Source organism: Mobula hypostoma, chromosome 3, assembly GCF_963921235.1.
Source record: "Mobula hypostoma chromosome 3, sMobHyp1.1, whole genome shotgun sequence".
In the NCBI taxonomy this organism is placed as follows: domain Eukaryota; kingdom Metazoa; phylum Chordata; class Chondrichthyes; order Myliobatiformes; family Myliobatidae; genus Mobula; species Mobula hypostoma.
In genome coordinates, this window is record NC_086099.1 from 205,378,016 (window position 1) to 205,399,778 (window position 21,763).

General features: G+C 42.9%; 1 protein-coding gene across 3 annotated transcripts in view; it reads left to right on the plus strand.

Annotated features, from left to right (window-relative positions):
• The window catches only part of LOC134344501 (vasoactive intestinal polypeptide receptor 2-like), a 201,484-nt gene that overhangs the window by 48,305 nt on the left and 131,416 nt on the right, over nt 1–21,763 (plus strand). The gene's annotated exons all lie outside the window — the stretch shown is intronic.

Consider the following 21,763-nt stretch of genomic DNA (forward strand, 5'->3'; position numbering starts at 1 on the left):
TCGAGAAGGCAAATGGAATGTTGGCCTTCTTTGCTAGAGGGATTGAATTTAAGAACAGGGAGGTTATACAGGGCACTGGTGAGGCCGAACCTGGAGTACTGCATGCAGTTCTGGTCTCCTTACTTGAAGAAAGATATACTGGCTTTGGAGACGGTGCAGAGGAGGTTCACCAGGTTGATTCCAGAGATGAGGGGGTTAGACTATGAGGAGAGACTGAGTTGCCTGGAAATGTACTCGCAAGAATTCAGAAGAATGAAAGGAGATTGTATAGAAACATATAAAATTATGAAAAGGATAGATAAGATAGAGGCAGGAAAGTTGTTTCCACTAGTGGGTGAGATTATAACTAGGGGACATAGCCTCAGATTCAGGGGAGTAGATTTAGGATGGAGATGAAGAGGAACTGCTTTTCCCAGAGAGTGGTGAATCTGTGGAATTCTCTACTCAATGAAGCAGTGGAGGCTACCTCAGTAAATATATTTAAGACAAGTTTGGATAGATTTTTTGCATAGTTGGGGAAAAGGCAGGTAGGTAGAGATGAGTCCATGGTTAGATTAGCCATGATCTTATTGAATGGCGGAGCAGGCTCAACGGGCCAAATGGCCTACTCCTGCTCCTATTTCTTATGCTCTATGTTCTTATGAAAGGATGTGATGGCATTAGAGAGGGTCCAGAGGAGAATTACTAAGGAAAATGTGCTTGGGAAGCAACAAGCCAGAATGTAGATATGTCACCTGGACCAGATGGACACGAGAGTTCTGAAAGAGGTTGCTGAAGAGATTGTGGAGCTATTAGTAATGATCATTCAATAATCAGTAGATTCTGGAATGGGTCTGGAGGACACGAAAATTGGAAATGTCATTCCACTCTAAGAAGGGAAAAGGGCAGAAGAAAACAAATTATAGCCAGTTAGCCTGACTTCAGTGGTGGTGGAAGTTTTTGGAGTCCATTATTAATGATGGTGTTTTAAGGTACTTGGAGGCATATGGTAACAGAGGCCATATTTGTCATGGTTTCCTTAAAGGGAAGTCTTGCCTTACTAATCTGTTTGAATTCCTTGAGGAAATAACAGGCAGGATAGACAAAGGAGAGTCAGTGGATTTTCAGGTGTTGCACATGAATTTGTTTAACAAGATAAGAGCCCAGATTATTACAGGAAAGATACTAGCATGGGTAAAAGATTGGCTTTTCTGGTTGGCTGTTCTTGACTATTGGTGTTCTGCAAGGGTCGGTGTTGGGACCCCTTCTTTTCACGTTATTCTGTACATCAATGACTTAGATGATGGAATTGATGGCTTTGTTGCCAAGTTTGTGGGAAAGGTAAATGGAGGGGCTTGGTAGATTGAGGAAGCAGGAGATTTTAGATAGATTGAGAGAATGGACAAATAAGTGGCAAATGGAATATAGTGTAGGGAAGTGTATAGTCATTCATGTTGGTAGAAGGAATAAAGGCTAGACTATTTTACAAATGTGGAGAAAATTCAGAAATCAGAGGTGCAAAGGGAATTGGTAGTCCTGGTACAGGATTGCCTAAAGGTTAACTTGCAGGTTAATTTGGTGGGAAGGAAGCCAAATGTAATGTTAGCATTCATTTCAAGGGCACTGGAATATAAAACTTGTATGTAATGCAGAGAGTTTATAAGTTATTGGTCAGGCTGCACTAGGAGTATTGTGGGCAGCTTGGACCCCTTATCTGGGAAGAGATGTGCTCGCATTGGTGATGGTCAGAGAAGATTCACAAGATTGATCACAGGAATGAAAGGGTTGACATTAAGGAGGTTTTGATAGCTCTAGGTCTGTACTCACTGGCGTTTAGAAGTATGAAGCGGGATTTCGTTGAAACCTATTGAATATTGAAAGGCCTGGGTTAAGTGGATGTCAAGAGTATGGTTGCTATAGTGGAGAGTCTCTGACCAGAGGACACAGCCCCAGAATAGAGGGACATCCATTTAGAACAGAGGTGAGGAGGGATTTCTTTAGCCAGAGGGTAGAGACTCTGTGAAATTCATTGCCACAGACGGCTAAGTCATTGGATATACTTAAAGCTGGGGTTGATGGGTTCTTGATCAGTCTGGGCATCAAAGGATACAGAGAAAAGGCAGGAGAGTGGGGTTGAGAGGAATAATAAGTAAGCCCTGATGGAATGGCTGAGCAGACTCAATGGACCAAATAGCCTAATTGTACTCCTATGTCTTAAGGTCTTATGGTCTAGGGTAAGGTTTTCTTGTATAAAAGCAATCCGAGGGATTTTAATTGGTTATTATTTAATGAAAGAACATAGATTACAGAACATAGAATAGTATGACACAAGAACAGGCCCTTTGGCCAACGGTGTGGACCATAAGACGTAGGCGCAGTGGCAGGTGGAAGTCTACCTAGAGAAGTGTGAAGAGCTTTACTTTGGAAAGTCAAATTTGAAAGCAGAATATGGGATTTATTTCAAGGTTCTCCACAATGTGGAGGAGCAGAGGGATCTTGGGGTCCATTTCCACAGATCACTCAAAGATGCCTTGCAAGTTGATAAGGTTGTTAAGAAGGCATATGGTGTGTCGGTCTTCATTAGTTGCGGAATTGAGCTCAAGAGCCACGGGGCAATATTGCAGTTCTATAAACCACACTTGGAATATTGAGTTCAGTTCAGGTCACCTTATTATAGGGAGGACGTAGAAGCTTTAGAGACGGCACAGGGGAGATTTACCAAAATGCTGCCTCGATTAGAGAGCATGTTTTATGAGCAAGTTAGAGCTTATCTCTCCGGAGCGAAGAAGACTGAGAGGTGTCCTGACAAAGGTGGTTTGACAGAGGCAAGATAATAAGAGCCATAGATCAAATGGATTTTCAGAGAATTTTTCCCAGGGCAGAAATGGATAATATCAAGAAACATAATTTTAAGGTGATTCGAAGGAAGTATACGTGGACTTCAGTGTGTAGAATGTGCTGACAGGTGTGGTAGTAGAGACAGATACATTAAGCTTCTAACACCTCCCCTGGCTGAGGCCTAATGTGTTGGGCCTTAGACAACCATTTAAGAGACTCTTTGATAGGATGATAGGAAAATGGAGTGCTATATGGGAGGGAGCAGTGGATTGTGTAAAAAGTTCATCACAACATTGTGGGCTGAATCGCCTGTACTATGCTTTAATGCTCTATGTTCTATTTCTGCATCAGATACAGTGTCAAATTGAACTAAATCTCTTCTACCAGCACCAAGATCCATATCTGTCCATTTCCTGCATACTTATACCCTCCTAAACACCATTATTGGAGCTACTTCCACCACTACCACTGGCAACCCATTCTAGACACATTTGCCACAAGCATCTCCTTAAAACATTGCCCGTCTCATCTTAAGTGTATATATTCTAGTTTTTGGCATTCTAACATGGAAGTAAAATTTTGCTTCTCTATCCTGTCTATGCCTCTCCTCACTTTAAAAATATTTTGTCAGGTCTCCCTTCAGACACTGCCACTCTAAACAACCCAGGTTTGTCCACTCTTATAGCACGTACACTTCAATCAAGGCAGCTTCCTAAGAACCTCTTCTACTCCTTTGCCAAAAACTCCATATCCTTTCTATTATTGGGCAACTAGAATTGGACACAATATTCCAAGCATGATCTAACCAAAGTTTTATATAGCTGCAACATAACTTCCTTACTCTTCTATTCAATACCCCAGCCAATAAAGGCATTGGAGAGAGTCCAGAGAAGGTTCATGAGAATGATTTTGGGAATGAATGCAAAGAAATGGTGGATGAACTTAATAAATATTTTATGTCAGTCCTCACTGTAGAAGGCGCTGGCAGTGTGCCAGAAATTCAAGAGTGCCAAAGGGCAGAAGTGAGTATAGTTCTGTTACTAAGAAGAAGGTGCTTGGGAACCAGAAAGGAGGGAAGTTAGATCAAAATCAGAATCAGATTTAATATAATTGGTCTGGCATATGTCTTAATTTATTTTGTTTTGCAGCACTAGTGCATTGCAATACATAATAATAAAAGCTATAAATTACTCAAATGTATATACAGACTTTTATATATACAATGCCTATAAAAATATTCACACCCCCCCCCCAAAATTTCATGTTTTATTATTTTACAACATTGAATCACAGTGGATTTAATGAGGCTTTTTTGACACTGACCGCCAGAAGAAGACTCGTGTCACAGTGTAAACAGATCTCTGCAAAGTGATCTAAATTAATTACAAATACAAAACACAAAGTAATTGATTGTATCAGTATTCACCCCTGCCTCTTTAATATAACATACCAAGTCATCACTGGTGCAGCCAATTGGTTTTAGAAGTCACATGATTAGTTAAATGGAGAACTGTTTTTGGAGACCTGCGTGCAGTCAAGTTGTTTCAATTGATTGTAGTAAAAATACATTTCTATCTGGAAGGCCCAACTGCTGGTGAGTCAGTATCCTGGCAAAAATTACATCATGCAGACAAAAGAACACTCCAAGCAACTCCACAGAAAAGTTCTTGAAAAGCACAAGTCAAGAGATGGATACAAGAAAAGTTCCAAGTCACTGAATATCTTGGAATATCTTGAATAACTTGGAGTACAGTTAACTCAGTCATCAAGAAATGGAAAGAATATGGCACAGCTGTACATCTGCCTAGAGCAGGCCATCCTCAAAAACTGAGTGACCGTGCAAGAAGAGGACTAGTGAGGGAGGCCACCATGAGACCTATGACAAAAATGGAGGAGTTACAAGCTTCAGTGGACAAGCTGGGAGAGACTGTGCATACAACTGTTGCCCAGGTGCTTCACTAGTCGAAGCTTTATGGGAGAGTGGCAAAGAGAAATCCACTGTTGAAAGAAAAACATGAAATCGCGGCTAAAGTTCCCCTGAAGGTATGTGAGAGACTCTGAAGTCAGCTGGAAGAAGGTTCTATAGTCTGATGAAACCAAAATTGAGCCTTTTTGGCCATCAAACTAAGTGCTATGTTTGGCATAAGCCAAGCACCTCACATCATCAAAAAAACAACTTTCTGATTGTGCAGCGTACTGGTGGCCGCATCATGCTGTGTGGATGCTTCACTACAGTAAGCATTGGAAGGCTTGTGAAGATAGAGAGTAAAATGAATGTAGCACAATACAGGGAAATCCTGGAGGAAACGTGATGCAGTCTGCAAGAGAACTGCAACTTGAAAGAAGATTTGTTTTCCAGCAAGACAATGACCCCAAACATAAACCAAAGTTACACAGGAATGGCTTAAAAACAACAAAGTTAATGTCGTAGAGTGGCCAAATCGGAGCCCAGACCTTAATGCAATTGAGAATTTGTGGCTGGAATTTAAAAGGCCTGTTTCCTTATGATCCCCATGCAACTTGACAGAGCTTGACCTGTTTTGTAAAGAAGAATGGGGGGAAAATGTGGTGTCCAGATATGCAAAGCTGATAGAGACCTGTCCACACAGAGTCAAGGCTGTAATTGCTGCCAAAGGTGCATCTACTAAATACTGACTTGAAAGGGGTGAATACTTGCGCAACCAATTATTTCCTGTTTAATAAATGGAATTTAACATAGAACATAGAATAGTACAGCACAGTACTGGCCCTTCGGCCCATATTGTTGTGCCGACCCTCAAACCCTGCCTCCCGTATAACCCCACACCTTAAATTCCTCCATATACCTGTCTAGTAGTCTCTTAAATTTCACTAGTGTATCTGCCTCCACCACTGACTCAGGCAGTGTATTCCACGCACCAACCACTCTCTGAGTAAAAAACCTTCCTCTAATATCCCCCTTGAACTTCCCACCCCTTACCTTAAAGCTATGTCCTCCTGTATTGAGCAGTGGTGCCCTGGGGAAGAGGCGCTGGCTATCCACTCTATCTATTCCTCTTATTATCTTGTACACCTCTATCATGTCTCCTCTCATCCTCCTTCTCTCCAAAGAGTAAAGCCCTAGCTCCCTTAATCTCTGATCATAATCCATACTCTCTAAACCAGGCAGCATCCTGGTAAATTTCCTCTGTACCCTTTCCAATGCTTCCACATCCTTCCTATAGTGAGGTGACCAGAACTGGACACAAGTGTGTCCTAACCAGAGTTTTATAGAGCTGCATCATTACCTCGCAACTCTTAAACTCTATCCCTCGACTTATGAAAGCTAACACCTCATAAGCTTTCTTAACTACCCTATCTACCTGTGAGGCAACTTTCAGGGATCTGTGGACATGTACCCCCAGATCCCACTGCTCCTCCACACTACCAAGTATCCTGCCATTTACTTTGTACTCTGCCTTGGAGTTTGTCCTTCCAAAGTGTACCACCTCACAATTCTGTGGGTTGAACTCCATCTGCCACTTCTCAGCCCACTTCTGCATCCTATCAATGTCTCTCTGCAATCTTTGACAATCTTCTACACTAGTGGTCACCAACCTTTTTAAGCCCAAGATCCCCTACCTTGACCTCAGTGAAAGGCAAGATCTACCTACTAAATAGATTAGAGAAAAAAAACCTCAGATTGTACTTCCATTTTGAGGCCTTTTATTTGGGTGAATTGTATTTGAATTACACAAAATACTTTTGTCAAACTTTCAAATTAATTCAAACAAGAAAACACTGTAACTAGCATATCAAACAGACCATTGCTGTCTTTCTTTAGACAATAGACAATAGGTGCAGAAGTAGGCCATTCGGCCCTTCGAGCCAGCACCACCATTAACTGTGATCATGGCTGATCATCCACTATCAGTAAGCAGTTCCTGCCTTATCCCCATAACTTTTGATTCCGCTATCTTTAAGAGCTCTATCCATTTCTTTCTTGAAAGCATCCAGAGACTTGGCCTCCACAGCCTTCTGGGGCAGAGCATTCCATATATCCCCACTCTCTGGGTGAAAAAGTTTTTCCTCAACTCCGTTCTAAATGGCCTACCCCTAATTCTTAAACTGTGGCCTCTGGTTCTGGACTCACCCATCAGCGGGAACATGCTTCCTGCCTGCAGCATGTCCAATCCTTTAATAATCTTATATGTTTCAATAAGATCCCCTCTCAGCCTTCTAAATTCCAGAGCATACAAGCCCAGTCGCTCCAATCTTTCAACATATGACAGTCCCGCCATCCCGGGAATTAACCTTGTGAACCTACACTGCACTCCCTCAATAGCAAGAATGTCCTTCCTCATATTTGGAGACCAAAACTGCACACAGTACTCCAGGTGCGGTCTCACCAGGGCCCTGTACAGCTACAGAAGGACCTCTTTGCCCTTATACACAATTCCCCTTGTTATGAAGGCCAGCATGCCATTAGCTTTTTTCACTACCTGCTGTACTTGCATGCTTGCTTTCAGTGACTGATGTACAAGAGCACCTAGATCTCGTTGTGCTTCCCCTTTTCCTAACTTGACTCCATTTAGATAATAATCTGCCTTCCCGTTCTTACCACCAAAGTGGATAACCTCACATTTATCCACATTAAACTGCATCTGCCATGCATCTGCCCACTCACGCAGCCTGTCCAAGTCACCCTGCATTCTCATAACATCCTCCTCACATTTCACACTGCCTCCCAGCTTTGTGTCATCAGCAAATTTGCTAATGTTACTTTTAATTCCCTTATCTAAATCATTAATATATATTGTAAACAGCTGCGGTCCCAGCACTGAACCCTGCGGTACCCCACTGGTCACCGCCTGCCATTCCGAAAGGGACCCGTTAATCGCTACACTTTGTTTTCTGTCAGCCAGCCAATTTTCAGTCCATGTCCATGCCCCCAATACCATGTGCCCTAATTTTGCCCACTAATCTCCTATGTGGGACTTTATCAAAGGCTTTCTGATAGTCCAGGTACACTACATCTCCCTTGTCCATTTTCATAGTTACATCCTCAAAAAATTCCAGAAGATTAGTCAAGCATGATTTCTCCTTCGTAAATCCATGCTGACTCGGACCAATCCTGTTACTACTACCCAGGTGTGTCGTAATTTCTTCTTTTATAATTGACTCCAGCATCTTTCCCACCACTGACGTCAGGCTAACAAGTCTATAATTCCCTGTTTTCTCTCTTCCTCCCTTCTTGAAGAGAGGGACAACATTAGCCACCCTCCAATCCACAGGAACTGATCCTGAATCTATAGAACATTGGAAAATGATTACCGATGCGTCCACGATTTCTAAAGCCACCTCCTTAAGTACCCTGGGATGCAGACCATCAGGTCCCGGGGACTTATCAGCCTTTAGACCCAACAGCCTATCCAACACCAATTCCTGCCTAATATAAATTTCCTTCAATTCATCCATTACCCTAGGTCTTTTGGCCACTATTACATCTGGGAAACTGTTTGTGTCTTCCCTACTGAAGACAGATCCAAAGTACCTGTTCAACTCGTCTGCCATTTCCTTGTTCCCCATAATAAATTCACCGGCTTCTGTCTTCAAGGGCCCAATTTTGGTCTTAACTATTTTTTTCCTTTTCACATACCTAAAGAAGCTTTTACTATCCTCCTTTATATTCTTGGCTAGTTTACCTTCGTACCTCATTTTTTCTCCGCATATTGCCTTTTTAGTTACCTTCTGTTGCTCTTTAAAAGATTCCCAGTCCTCTGGCTTCCCACTCGTCTTTGCTATGTTATACTTCTTCTCTTTTATTTTTATGCTGTCCATTACTTCCCTTGTCAGCCATGGCCTCCCCTTACTCCCTTTAGGATCGTCCTTCCTCTTTGGAACGAACGGATCCTGCACCTTCCGCGTTATTCCCAGAAACACTTGCCATGCTGTTCCACTGTCATCCCTGCTAGGGTATTGTTCCATTGAATTTTGGCCAGCTCCTCCCTCATAGCACCATAGTTCCCTTTGTTCATCTGTAATACTGACACTTCCGAGTTTCCCTTCTCCCTCTCAAATTGTAGATTAAAACTTATCATATTATGGTCACTACCTCCTAATGGCTCCTTTACCTTGAGGTCCCTGATCAAATCCGGTTCATTGCACAACACTAAATCTAGAATTGCGTTCTCTCTGGTAGGCTCCAGTACAAGCTGTTCTAAGAATCCATCTCGGAGGGACTCCATAAACTCCCCTTCTTGGGGTCCAGCACCAACCTGATTCCTCCAGTCTACCTGCATGTTGAAATCCCCCATAACAACTGTAGCATTACCTTTGCGACATGCCAATTTTAACTCTTGATTCAACTTACACCCTACATCCAGACTACTGTTTGGGGGCCTGTAGATAACTCCCATGAGGGTCTTTCTACCCTTAGAATTTCTCAGTTCTATCCATACTGACTCTACGTCTCCTGATTCTATGTCCCCCCTTGCAAGGGACTGAATATCATTCCTCACCAGCAGAGCCACCAAACCCCCTCTGCCCATCAGTCTGTCCTTTCGATTGGACGTATGCCTTGAATATTCATTTTTTCCCAGGCCCTGTCCGCTTGAAGCCAAGTCTCTGTTATTCCCACAACATCATACTTACCAATTTCCAACTGGGCCTCAAGCTCATCCACTTTATTTCTTATACTCCGTGCATTCATATACAATACTTTTAATTCATTACTCCCCCGACCTCCCATATCAGTTCCTATATCACTTGGCCATACTGTACGATCCCTTCTTGAGCTTTCTGCTCTGTTGATTCTGCTGTCATTCTTAACTTTTCTTATTCTCTCCTTCCCTTTATCTCCATCCTTATGTTTCCAGTTCGTCCCCTCCCCCCCACAACTTAGTTTAGACACACCCATGTTGCAGAGGCAAACCTGCCTGCCAGAATGCTGGTGCCCCGCTTATTAAGGTGCAACCCGTCCCTTTTGTACAATTGTTCTCCTTCACCCTTGAGGATTCCTTGTAATCAGTCCGTGACGTCCTGGATCCTGGCACCAGGGAGGCAACACACCATCCTTAAATCCCGCCTGTTGCCGCAGAAACCCCTTTCTGTACCTCTCACTATGGAGTCCCCTACTACCACGGCTCTGCCTGACGTCTGTCTCCTCGGGTTTGCCTCAGCGCCAATTGTTGACTCGCAGACCCGTCCGCCTCTCAAACTGGCACTGTCTTCTGTCTTTAAGAATATTACAATACTTCACACCTTTAATTCTGTCTTCTGTCTTTAAGAATATTACAATACTTCACACCTTTAATTCTAAGTTTCATTATTTAATTTTATTTCAACACGAAAAATAAATGAATAAAAATTGACTGTTGCACTCAGTGTGATGACTGGGGCTGAATACTTTCTGCTAGTTCCCTGAAATTTGGCTCATAACTACAGACAGCCAGTCTGAGACAGTCTGTGAGCTGTAGGGTTGCCAACTGTCCCATATTCCCCCCCGCTAAGGTAGAGCGTTCCTATGAAACCTTTCGTGCCGAAATGCTTTATGCCGAAGAAGCAATTACCATTAGTTTATATGGACAAAAATTTTGAGCGTTCCCAGACCCAAAAAAATAACCTACCAAATCATACCAAATAACACATAAAACCTAAAATAACAGTAACATATAGTAAAAGCAGGAGTAATATGATAAATACACAGCCTATATAAAGTAGAAATAATGAAGATTAAGCCAAAACTGATTTGTGGGGTTAAAAATAATCGGCACGTCACGCATGCGCACATAGGTGCCCGCGCAAGGCTTCATGGTCATGGTAGTCTTTCTCGGGGTAAATACGTGCACACCGTGCATTGCTGGGCCCCATCAGTAGTAATTGCCACCAGCTTATGAATGAGGATGTCATTTTCATGGACATATTTTTTTAAAACTCATTGTAAATATCCTCACCTCTCGTTCTTTCCTTTAATTGCAAGAGAGTGAGGAAGTCCTCCTTTGTTGTAAAATCCTGGAAAGCCATTCTGACAAATACAACATGCTGAGCTGTTTGCATTACATCCAGGGATTCATCGAACTGTAGTGAAAAATATTCACGTCCTCTGACGGTGACTCTACCCTCCTTGTCACTGTTGCAGGGCCAAGCAGTATATTACATATTGCGGTTGTGATGCCGTTTTTGTTTTTAAAATCATTAAAACAGTCTCTGTGGTAATGACCATTGCTTCCTTGAATAAATCGCCATCTGTAAAAGGTTTCTTGTGTTTAGCCAAAAGGTGACTTACACGAAATGATGCTTCAATAGCAGCCTTATTTTGAGCAGCATGTTTTGTGAAAAACAATTGCTGGGCCTTCAACCCCGATTTCAGCTCAACTTTCCAGCACGAATTGCGCACTTTGGGGGGGGGGTAGGTGTCTTTAAATTCCTGGTGGTTGGTGTTTCGGTGCTGCTCCAGATTCCCTCTTTTAGCCAGTACTTGTGTTTGGTGGCACAACATACATACACACTTGTCTTTCACCGAGGTAAATAGAAATTCCTCTTTCCATTCTGGATGGAATTTGTATGTTTTCGCCTTCTTTCGTGAAGCCTCCGCTATGCTATCAGGATATCACGAGCGATTGCCGATTGCGTCGCCTCTGATCTGAGCCGACATTTATGTGCTAGGCAGCACCTAATTAATTAGCTTGTTTATTTCGGCTTTTTTTCTTAAAAATGTGCTGTGTGCATCCCAACTACCGCTGCATCACTGCCTGCTTCGCGGCCCGGAGGTTGGGGACACTGCCGTATATTGATGTTTGCGACAGACTGTACTCTTATCTAATCTGATTAGTCACTTTGATGCAGCACAGTCAGCGCTGAAAACGCGCTGCACGGCGGGGGAGCTACACACATGCGCACTGGGCAGAAAGAACGGAACTAAACCCCCGCAACCCGGAAACAATCTCTCTTTACAAACAGCTTTTTAGTGAAAATATTACTATATTACCATTATCCTAATTAGTATTACTTTTATAATGCTCACATTTCAACAGTATTTGTGTATTTATTTTTGATTTTACTTCAGGATCTACTGGGAAAGTCTCAAAGATCGACCGGTCGATCGCGGTCGACGGGTTGGCAACCCCTACTCTACACTATCTACAACACCACAAACCTTTATGTCGTCTGCAAACTTGCCAACCCACCCTACTACCCCCACATCCAAGTCGTTAATAAAAATCACGAAAAGTAGAGGTCCCAGAACCGATCCTTGTGGGACACCACTAGTCACAATCCTCCAATCTGAATGTACTCCCTCCACCACAACCCTCTGCCTTCTGCAGGCGAGCCAATTTTGAATCCACCTGGCCAAACTTCCCTGGATCCCATGCCTTCTGACTTTCTGAATAAGCCTACCGTGTGGAACCTTGTCAAATGCCTTACTAAAATCCATATAGATCACATCCACTGCACCACCCTCATCTATATGCCTGGTCACCTCCTCAAAGAACTCTATCAGGCTTGTTAGACACGATCTGCCCTTCACAAAGCCTTGCTGACTGTCCCTGATCAGACCATGATTCTCTAAATGCCCATAGATCCTATCTCTAAGAATCTTTCCCAACAGCTTTCCCACCACAGACGTAAGGCTCGCTGGTCTATAATTACCCAGACTATCCCTACTACCTTTTTTGAACAAGGAGACAACATTCGCCTCCCTCCAATCCTCCGGTACCAAAACCCGTGGACAATGAGGAAATGAAGATCCTAGCCAGAGGCTCAGCAATCTCTTCCCTCGCCTCGTGGAGCAGCCTGGGGAATATTCCATCTTGCCCCGGGGACTTATCCATCTTAATGTATTTTAATAACTCCAATACCTCCTCTCCCTTAATATCAACATGCTCCAGAGCATCAACTCACTCATATTGTCCTCACCGTCATCAAGTTCCCTCTCATTGGTGAATACCGAAGAGAAGTATTCAGTGAGATCAAATTTAGATCAATTTGTAGAGATCTGTTTTCACTTTGACATGTAAGAGTCTTGTTTCCCTTCTCTTTTGACTACTTACTTAAATAAGAGGGGGAAACAAATACTGAGGTCATGTTTATGGGTTCATTGTCCATTTAGAAATCTGATGGTGGAGGGGAAGAAGCTGTTCCTGAAACACTTAGTATGTCTCTTTAGGTTCTTATAGCTCTTCCTTGATGGCAGCAATGAGAAGAGAGCATGTCCTGGGTGATGGGGATCCTTATTGATGATGCATGCCACTTTTTTGAAGCATCACCTTTTGAAGGGGTCCTGGATGCCGGGGAGGCTAATGCCCATGATGGAACTGGCTGAGCTTATAACTTTCTGCAACTTTTGCCAATCCTCTGCAGTGGCCCCTCCACACCATAGGGTGATGCAGCCAGTTAGAATGCTCTCCATGGTACATCTGCAGAAATTTGCGAGTGTCTCCTCAAATTCCTAATGAAATATAGCCTTTGTAATTGCTTCAATGTGTTGGGCCCAGAACTGATCCTCACAGATATTGACAGTCAGGAGCTTGAAACTGCTCACCCTTTCCACTTCTGATCACTCAAAGAACACTGGTGTGTGTTCCCTTGACTTTCCCTTCCTGAAGTCCACAATCAATTCAATGTGTTAATGATGTTGAGTGCACGGTTATTACTGCGACACCACTCAAGCAGCTGATCTATCTTGTTCTCGTATGCCTCCTGGTCACCATCTGAAATTCTGCCTATAGTAATTGTGTGGACAACCTATTTACAGATGGCATTTGAGCACACAGTTGCAGGTGTAGAAAGAGTAGAAAAGCTGGCTAAGCCCGTATCCCTGAGGTGCACTAATACTGATTGTCAGGAAGGAGATGTTATTTCTGATCCCAGGTTTTGGAGCTTGTTGATTAGAACTGAGGGTATGATTGTGTTGAAAACTGAGCTACAGTCAATAAACAGCAGCCTGACATATTACTATTGTCCAGGTGATCCAAGACCAAGTGGAAAGCCAGTGAGTTTGTGTCCGCTGTAGATCTATAATGGCAATATGGAAATTGCAGTGGGTCCAGGTACTCGCTTAGGCACGAGTTGATTCTATCCATGACCAACCTCTCAGAGCACTTGATAACCGTAGACCTGAATGGCACGAGCAATGGTCATTGAGGCAGATCAGGATACCTTTCTTGTGCACTGGTATGATTGTTAACCCTTTTGAAGCAGGTGGGAACCTCCAAATGTAGAAGTGAGAAATTGAAGATGTCCTTGAACAGTGCAGCACAGGTTTTCTGAGCCCTACCAAGCACACCATCAGGGCCTGACGCCTTGTGATGGTTCACCTTCTTGAAAGATGTTTTAACGTTCCCTGAGGCAGATCGTAGGGTCACCAAATGCTACAGGGATGTCCATTATGTTCTCGAAGGCACACACTCATCTACAAAGCTCTTGGAGACAACTGTGGAGTATTCATTCAGACTTGAAGATGAATCCATAAATATTGTCCAGTTGTCCAGTCCACCAACTCTAAGCAGTCCTGGAAGCGCTCCTTTGCCTCTCTTTACCAAACCTTTTTGTTCTTCATAACTGGTCCTACGGTTTTTAGTCTCTGCCTATATGCTGGAAATAGTACAGCTGATGACTTTCAAAATTGTGGGTGTGAGATGGTATGGTAAGTGTTCTTGATGGTGGTATAAGAGTGGTCACGTATATTGGCTCCTCTGGTTCCACAGGTGATATGTTGGCGGTAGTTGTTCACTTCAAGCTGGCCTGGCTGAAATCTGCCACAATGATTGGGAGGGCATCAGGGTGCCCTGCTTCATGCCTGCTGATTATGTTGCTCAGCTCCTCCAGTGGCTGTCTGAGGCGGGATATACACCGCTACCAGAGTGAAGGCGGAAAATTCCCTGGGTGGATAAAATGGATGACGTTTGACCGCTAGATGTTCCAGGTCATATGAACAGGACTGAGACAGAACCAGCATTTTGTGTGTGTTGCTCAGATTTCCAGGATCTGCAGATTTTCTCTTGTTTGTCATATGTAAACCTTTTCATTTCCTGAATCATTCTCGTGAACTTTGCTGGACCGTCTCCAGTGTCAGCACATCTTTTCTTAGATAAGGGGCCCAAAGCTGCTCACAATACTCAAGATGAGGCCTCACCAATGCCTTATAAAGCCTCAGCATCACATCCTTGCTCTTATATCCTAGTCCTCTGAAAATGAATACTAATATTTGCCTTTGTTAAAACAGACTCAACCTACAAGTTAATCTTTAGAGAATCCTGCACAAGGGACTTCCAAGTCCTTTTGCACCTCTGTTCTTTAAATTTTCTCCGCATTTATAAAATAGTCTAAGCCTTTATTTCTTCTACCAAACTGTGTGACCATACACTTCGCTACGCTGTATTCCATCTGCCACTTCTTTGCTCTTTCTCCTAATGTCGTAAATCCTTCTGAGCCTCTCTACTTCCTCAAAACTGCTTGTCCCTCCTCCTATCTTTGTATCGTCTGCAAACATGGACACAAAGCCATCAATTCCATCATCCAAAACATTGACAAATAACGTGAAAATAAGTGGTCCCAATACCGACCCCTCTGGAAATCCATTTGTCAGCGATAGCCAACAAGAAAAGGCCCCCCTTATTCTGATTATTTGCCTTCTGTAAATCAGCCAAACTTCTGTCCATGATATATCTTTCCTGTAGTACCATGGGCTCTTAACTTATTAAGCATTCTCATGTGTGGCACCTTGCCAATGGCTTTCTGGAAATCAAAGTAAACAGCACCCATTGACTGCCCTTTGTCTATTCTGCTTGTTATTTCCCCCTCAAGGAACCCATTCTGGTTTCGGCCCATTTGATCATAAGACCATAAGATACAGGAGCCGAATTTGGCCGCTTGGCCTATTGAGTCTGTTCCGCCATTTCATCATGGCTGATCCAATATTCCTCTTAGCCCCGTTCTCCTGCCTTCTCCCCATATCCCTTCATGCCTTGACTAATCAAGCATCCATCAATCTCTGCCTTAAATATACATAAAAATTTGGCCTCCACAGCTGCCTGTGGCAAAGATTTCCACAGATTCACCACCCTCTGGCTGAAGAAATTCCTGCTCATCTCTGTTCTAATAGAATGGCCCTCTATTCTGAGGCTGTGTCCTCTAGTCTTAGACCCTCCCACAATAGGAAACATCCTCTCCACATCCACTCTGTCAAGGCCTTTCACCACTCAATAGGTTTCAATGAGGTCACCCCTCATTATTCTGAATTTGAGTGAATGCAGGCCCAGAGCCATCAGACGTTCTTCGTATAACAAGCCATTCAATCCTGGAATCATTTTTGTGAACCTCCTTTGAACCTTCTCTAGTTTCAGCACATCCTTTCCAAGATAAGATGCCCAAACTGGCTCACAATACTCCAAGTGAGACCTCACCAGTGCTTTAAAAAGTCTCAACATTACATCCTTGCTTTTATATTCTAGTCCCCTTAAAATGATTGCTAACATTGCATTTGCCTTCCTCACCACAGACTCAACCTGCAAATTAACCTTTCGGGGAATCCTGCACAAAGACTCGCAACTCCCTTTTCATTTCATAGAATCATAGAAATTTACAGCACATTACAGGCCCTTCAGCCCACAATGTTGTGCTGACTGTGTAACCTCCTGTAGAAACTGCTTAGAATTACCCTACCACCTAGCCCTCTATTTTCCTGGGGATGGAACTGGACTCTCTCATGGTGGCGTCTGAAAAGAGGATGCTGTCTAAGTTGCATGCCATCTTGGACAATGTCTCCCATCCACTACATAATGTACTGGGTGGGCACAGGAGTACGTTCAGCCAGAGACTCATTCCACTGAGATGCAACACAGAGCGTCATAGGAAGTCATTCCTGCCTGTGGCCATCAAACTTTACAACTCCTCCCTTGGAGGGTCAGACACCCTGAGCCAATAGGCTGGTCCTGGACTTATTTCATAATTTACTGGCAGAATTTACATATTACTATTTAACTATTTATGGTTTTATTACAATTAATTATTTATGGTGCAACTGTAACGAAAACCAATTTCCCCCGGGATCAATAAAGTATGACTATGACTATGACGATTCTAAGCTCCATGCACTTATCTAAGAGTCTCGTAAAAGATCTTATTGTATCCACCTCTACCACTGTTGCTGGCAGTGCATTTCACCCATCCACCACTGTCTGTATAAAAAAACTTACCTCTGACATCCCCCTTGTACCTACTTCCAAGCACCACAAAACTATGCCCCCTCATGTTAGCCATTTTAGTCCTGGGAAAAAGCCTCTGGCTATCCACATGATCGATGCCTCTCATCATCTTATCAGGCCACATCTCATCCTCCTTTGCTCTAAGGAGAAAAGGTCAAGCTCACACAACTTATTCTCATAAGGCATGCTCTCCAATTCAGGCAACATCCTTGTAGATGTCCTCTGCACTCTCTCTATAGTATCCACATCCTTCCTGTAGTGAGGCGACTAGAACTAAATTGAACTATTGAACTCAATGCCTTGGTTGACAAAGGCCATCACACCATACACCTTCTTAACAACACTGTCAACCTGTGCAGCAGCTTTGAGTGTCCTATGCACATGGACCCCAAGATCTCGTTTATCCTCCACATTGCCAAGAGTCTTATCGTTAATATTATATTCTGTCTTCAGATTTGACCTACCAAAATTAACCACTTCACAATTACCTGGGTTGAAGTCCATCTGTCACTTTTCAGCCCCTTTCTGCATCCTATCGATATCCCACTGTAACCTCTGATGACCTTCAAGACTATCCACAACACCCCGAACTTTTTGTCTCAGTTGTTTGTATTTGCTTTCCATTTAGAAAATAGTCAACTATTTAATTTTTTCTATCAAAGTGCATGACCATACACTTCCCAACACAGCATTCCATCTGCCGTTCCATTGCCCATTCTCTAAATCTGTCTGTCCTTCTGTAGCCTCTCTACTTCCTCAAAACTACTAGCCCCTCTACCTATCTTCATATCTTCCGCAAACTTTGCAACAAAGCCATCAATTCCATCAACCAAATTATTGAGGTATAATATAAAAGAATCAGTCCCAACACAGAAGCCGATGGAACACCGCTAGTCTGTTCTGCTTGTTACTTCTTCAAAGCATTCCAGCAGATTTTTCAGACAAGATTTTCCCTTGAGGAAACAATGCTGACTACAGCCTATTTTATCATGTGCCCCCAAATAGCCTGAAACATCATCCTTAATAATCGATTCCAGCATCTTCCCAACCACTGAGGTCAGACTAACTGGCCTATAGTTTCCTTTCTTCTGCCTCCCTCCCTTCTTGAAGATTGGAGTGACATTTGCAATTTTCCTGTCCTCTGGAACCATTCCAGAATCTAGTGATTCTTCAAAAATCATTACTAATATCACCATAATCTCTTCAGCTAACTCATTCAGATGACTTATCTACTGTATCTTCAGACCTTTCAGTTTTCCAAGCACCTTCTCCTTACTAATGGCAACCACACTCACCTCCGCCCACTGACACCCTTGAATTTCTGGCACACTGCTAGAGTCTTCTACAGTGAAGACTAATGCAAAATACTGATTAAGTTGTCAGGCGTTTCTTTGTCCTCCATTACAACCTCTTCAGCATCATTTTCCAGTGGTCCAATATCCACTCACATCTCTCTCTTACTCTTTATATACTTCAGATATATATATTTGTATACTCTTTTATATTACTGGCCAGCTTACCTTCATATTTCATCTTTTCTCTCTTATGGTTTTTTAGTTTCCCTCTATTGGCTTTTAAAAGCTTCCCAATCCTCTAACTTCCCACTAAATTTTGCTTTTATGCAAAGGATTTCCTTTGTCTCCCATGGATGCGTCATCCTCCCTTTAGAATACTTCTTCATGTTCAGCCATTGCTGTTCTGTCATCATCCTTGCTAGTTTCCCCTTCCAATCAACTTTGGCCAATTCCTCTATCATGCCATGGTAATTTCCTTTACTCCACTGAAATACTGATACATCTGATTTTTTCTTTTCCCTTTCAAACTGCAGAGTGAATTATATCATATTATGATCACTGTCTCCTAAGGGTTCCTTTACCTTAAACTCCCTGATCAAATCTGGTTCATTATACAATACTCAATCCAGAATTGCCTTTCCTCCAGTGGAGTCGATCACAAGCTGCTCTAAAAATCCATCTCATAGGCAGTCTACACGTCCACTCTCCGGGGATCCAACACCAACCTAATGTTCTCAATCTTTCTGCATATTGAAATTCCCCATGACTATCATAACATTGCCCTTATTACGTGCCTTTTTTATGTCTAATTGAAATTTATATCCCACATCCTGGCTACTGTTCGCGTGCCTGCACATAACTCACATCAGGGTCTAATAACCATAAAGCACAGCGTAAAGCGATCTTGTTCTGAGGCCTTCAGTTTTATTTTTCAGGGACTGTACATTCACCAGCATGATAATCAGGAGTGAAAGTCTAAAGCCTCTACTTTTCATTTGGACCAGGTGGACTACACTCCAGAGTTCTGAAAGAGGTAGCTAAAGAGATTGTGGAAGTATTAGTAATGACCTTGCAAGAATTTTCTGGAACGGTTCTGGAGGAATGGAACATTGCAAATGTCCCTCCACTCTTTAAGAAGGGAAGGAGGCAGAAGAAAGGAAACTATAGGCCAGTTAACCCGACGTTAATGGTTGGGAAGATTTTAGAGTTCATTATTAAGGATGAGTTTTTGGGGTACTTGAAGGCACAAGATAAAGTACGCCAAAGTCCACATGATTTCTTTTAACGGGAAAGTCTTGCCTGAGGAAATGATGTGGAAGAAAGATGAAGAAGAATCAGTGGAAAAATATCCTTGGATTTTCAGAAGGCCTTTGACAAGGTACCAGACATGAAGCTGCTTAACAAGATAAGAGCCCATGATTTTACAGGAAAGATACAAGATGGGCTGACTAAGCATAGGGCACAGAGTGGGAATAAAGGGGGTCCTTTCTGGTTGTCTGCCACTGATGTTCTGCAGGAGTCAGTATTAGGACTGCTTCTTTTTATGTTGTATGTCAGTGATTTGGATGAAGGAATGGATAGTTTTGTGGCCAGGTTTGTGGATGATACGGAGACAGGTGGAGGTAATGTTGATGGAGTCAGCAGAAGGACTTAGACAGATTGGGAGAATGGGCAAAGAAATGGCAGATAGAATATAATGTAGGGAAATGTATGGTCATGCACATTGATAGAAGGAATAAAGACATAGAGTATTATTTTAAATGGGGACAACATTCAGAAATCAGAGGTGCAAAGGGACTTGGAAGTCCTTGGGCAGGATTCCTTAAAGGTTAACTTGAAAGTTGAATCAGTGGTAAGGAAGGCAAATGCAATATAAGCATTCATTTTGAGAGAAATAGGATACTAAAGCAAGGATATGATGCTGAGGATTTATAAGGCATTGATCATATTACATTTGGAGTATTGTGAGCAAATTTGGGCCCCTTTACTAGGAAAGATGTGTTGGCATTGCAGAAGGTCCAGAGGAAGTTCATAATAATGATTCTAGGAATGAAAGGGTTATGAAGAGTGTTTAATGCCTCTAGGCCTTTACTCGCTGGAGTTTAGAAGAATCAGGTGGATCCCATTGAACCTATTCAATATTAAAATACTGAGATGGAGTGGGTATGGAGAGGATGTTACCTGTTGTGGAGGTGTGTCGGACCAGAGGGCACAGCCTCAGAATGGAGGGACATCTCTTAAGAGGAGAGCTGAGGAGGAACTTCTTTAGACAGGGAGTGGTAAATCTGTGCAATTCATTACCACAGATGCCTGTGGAGGCCAAGTCGTTGGATATGTTTATAGCAGATGTTGGGAGGTTCTTGATTAGTCAGGGCATCAAAGGTTATGGGGAGAAGGCAGAAAAATGGTAGAGAGGGATAATAAGTCAGCCATGATGGAGTGTCGGAGCAGACTGGATGGGCTGAGTGGCGTAATTCTACTCTGCTCCTCTATCTATCTTGTCATTCTAATTGCCTTCTTTCCCACAGTATCTACTTATGAGACTGCTTGCAAGGAGCTAGATTAGATTAGATTAGGAGGACACACAGTCCTCTTTTATTGTCATTTAGTAATGCATGCATTAAGAAATGATACAACGTTCCTCCAGTGCGATATCACAGAAACACAAGACAGATCAAGACTGAAAAACTGACAAAAACCACATAATTATAACATATAGTTACAACAGTGCAAGCAATAACGTAATTTGATAGAAGAACAGACCATGGGCATGGTAAAAAAAATGTCAAAGTCTCTCGAAAGTCCTAACGTCTCGCGCAAATGGTAGAAGGAAGAAAACTCTCCCTGCCATGAGCTTCCAGTGCCGTAAACTTGCTGATGCAGCAACCTGGAAGCACCCGACTCTCAGTCCGTCCGAAAACTTCGAGCCTCCGACCAGCCCTCCGACACTGAGCACCATCTCTGCCGAGCGCTTCGACCCCAGTCCCAGCCGCCAGCAACAGGCAAAGCCGAGGATTTGGGGCCTTCCCTCCAAAGATTCTTGATCGCACAGTAGCAGCGGCAGCGCCCCAAGCATTTCAGGAGTTTCTCCAGATGTTCCTCCGTGCTTTTCATGTCCGTCTCCAACAAATCAGGATTGTGCACAAACCCTATTTAACAGATACGATATCATTTAACCGGAGAGGCCGTGCGCACTGCGTCGCGCCACCATCTTCTCCTCCCTCCTTATTTATGGACTGTACCTCAAGATTCCTCCTCTGTTAAGGGTCCTGCCATTAACTGTATATTTTCCCCTTACATTTGACATCCCAGAGTCCAACACTTCCCCAGATTGAACTTCATCTGCCATTTCTCTGCTCGTATCTGGCTACAGCATTTGGCAACCCCTACAACGTCCACAAATCCACGAATCGTTTAGTCATTTGCAACCTTAACTACCCACCAATCTATATTTTCATCTCAGTCATTCATGTGTAACACAAACGA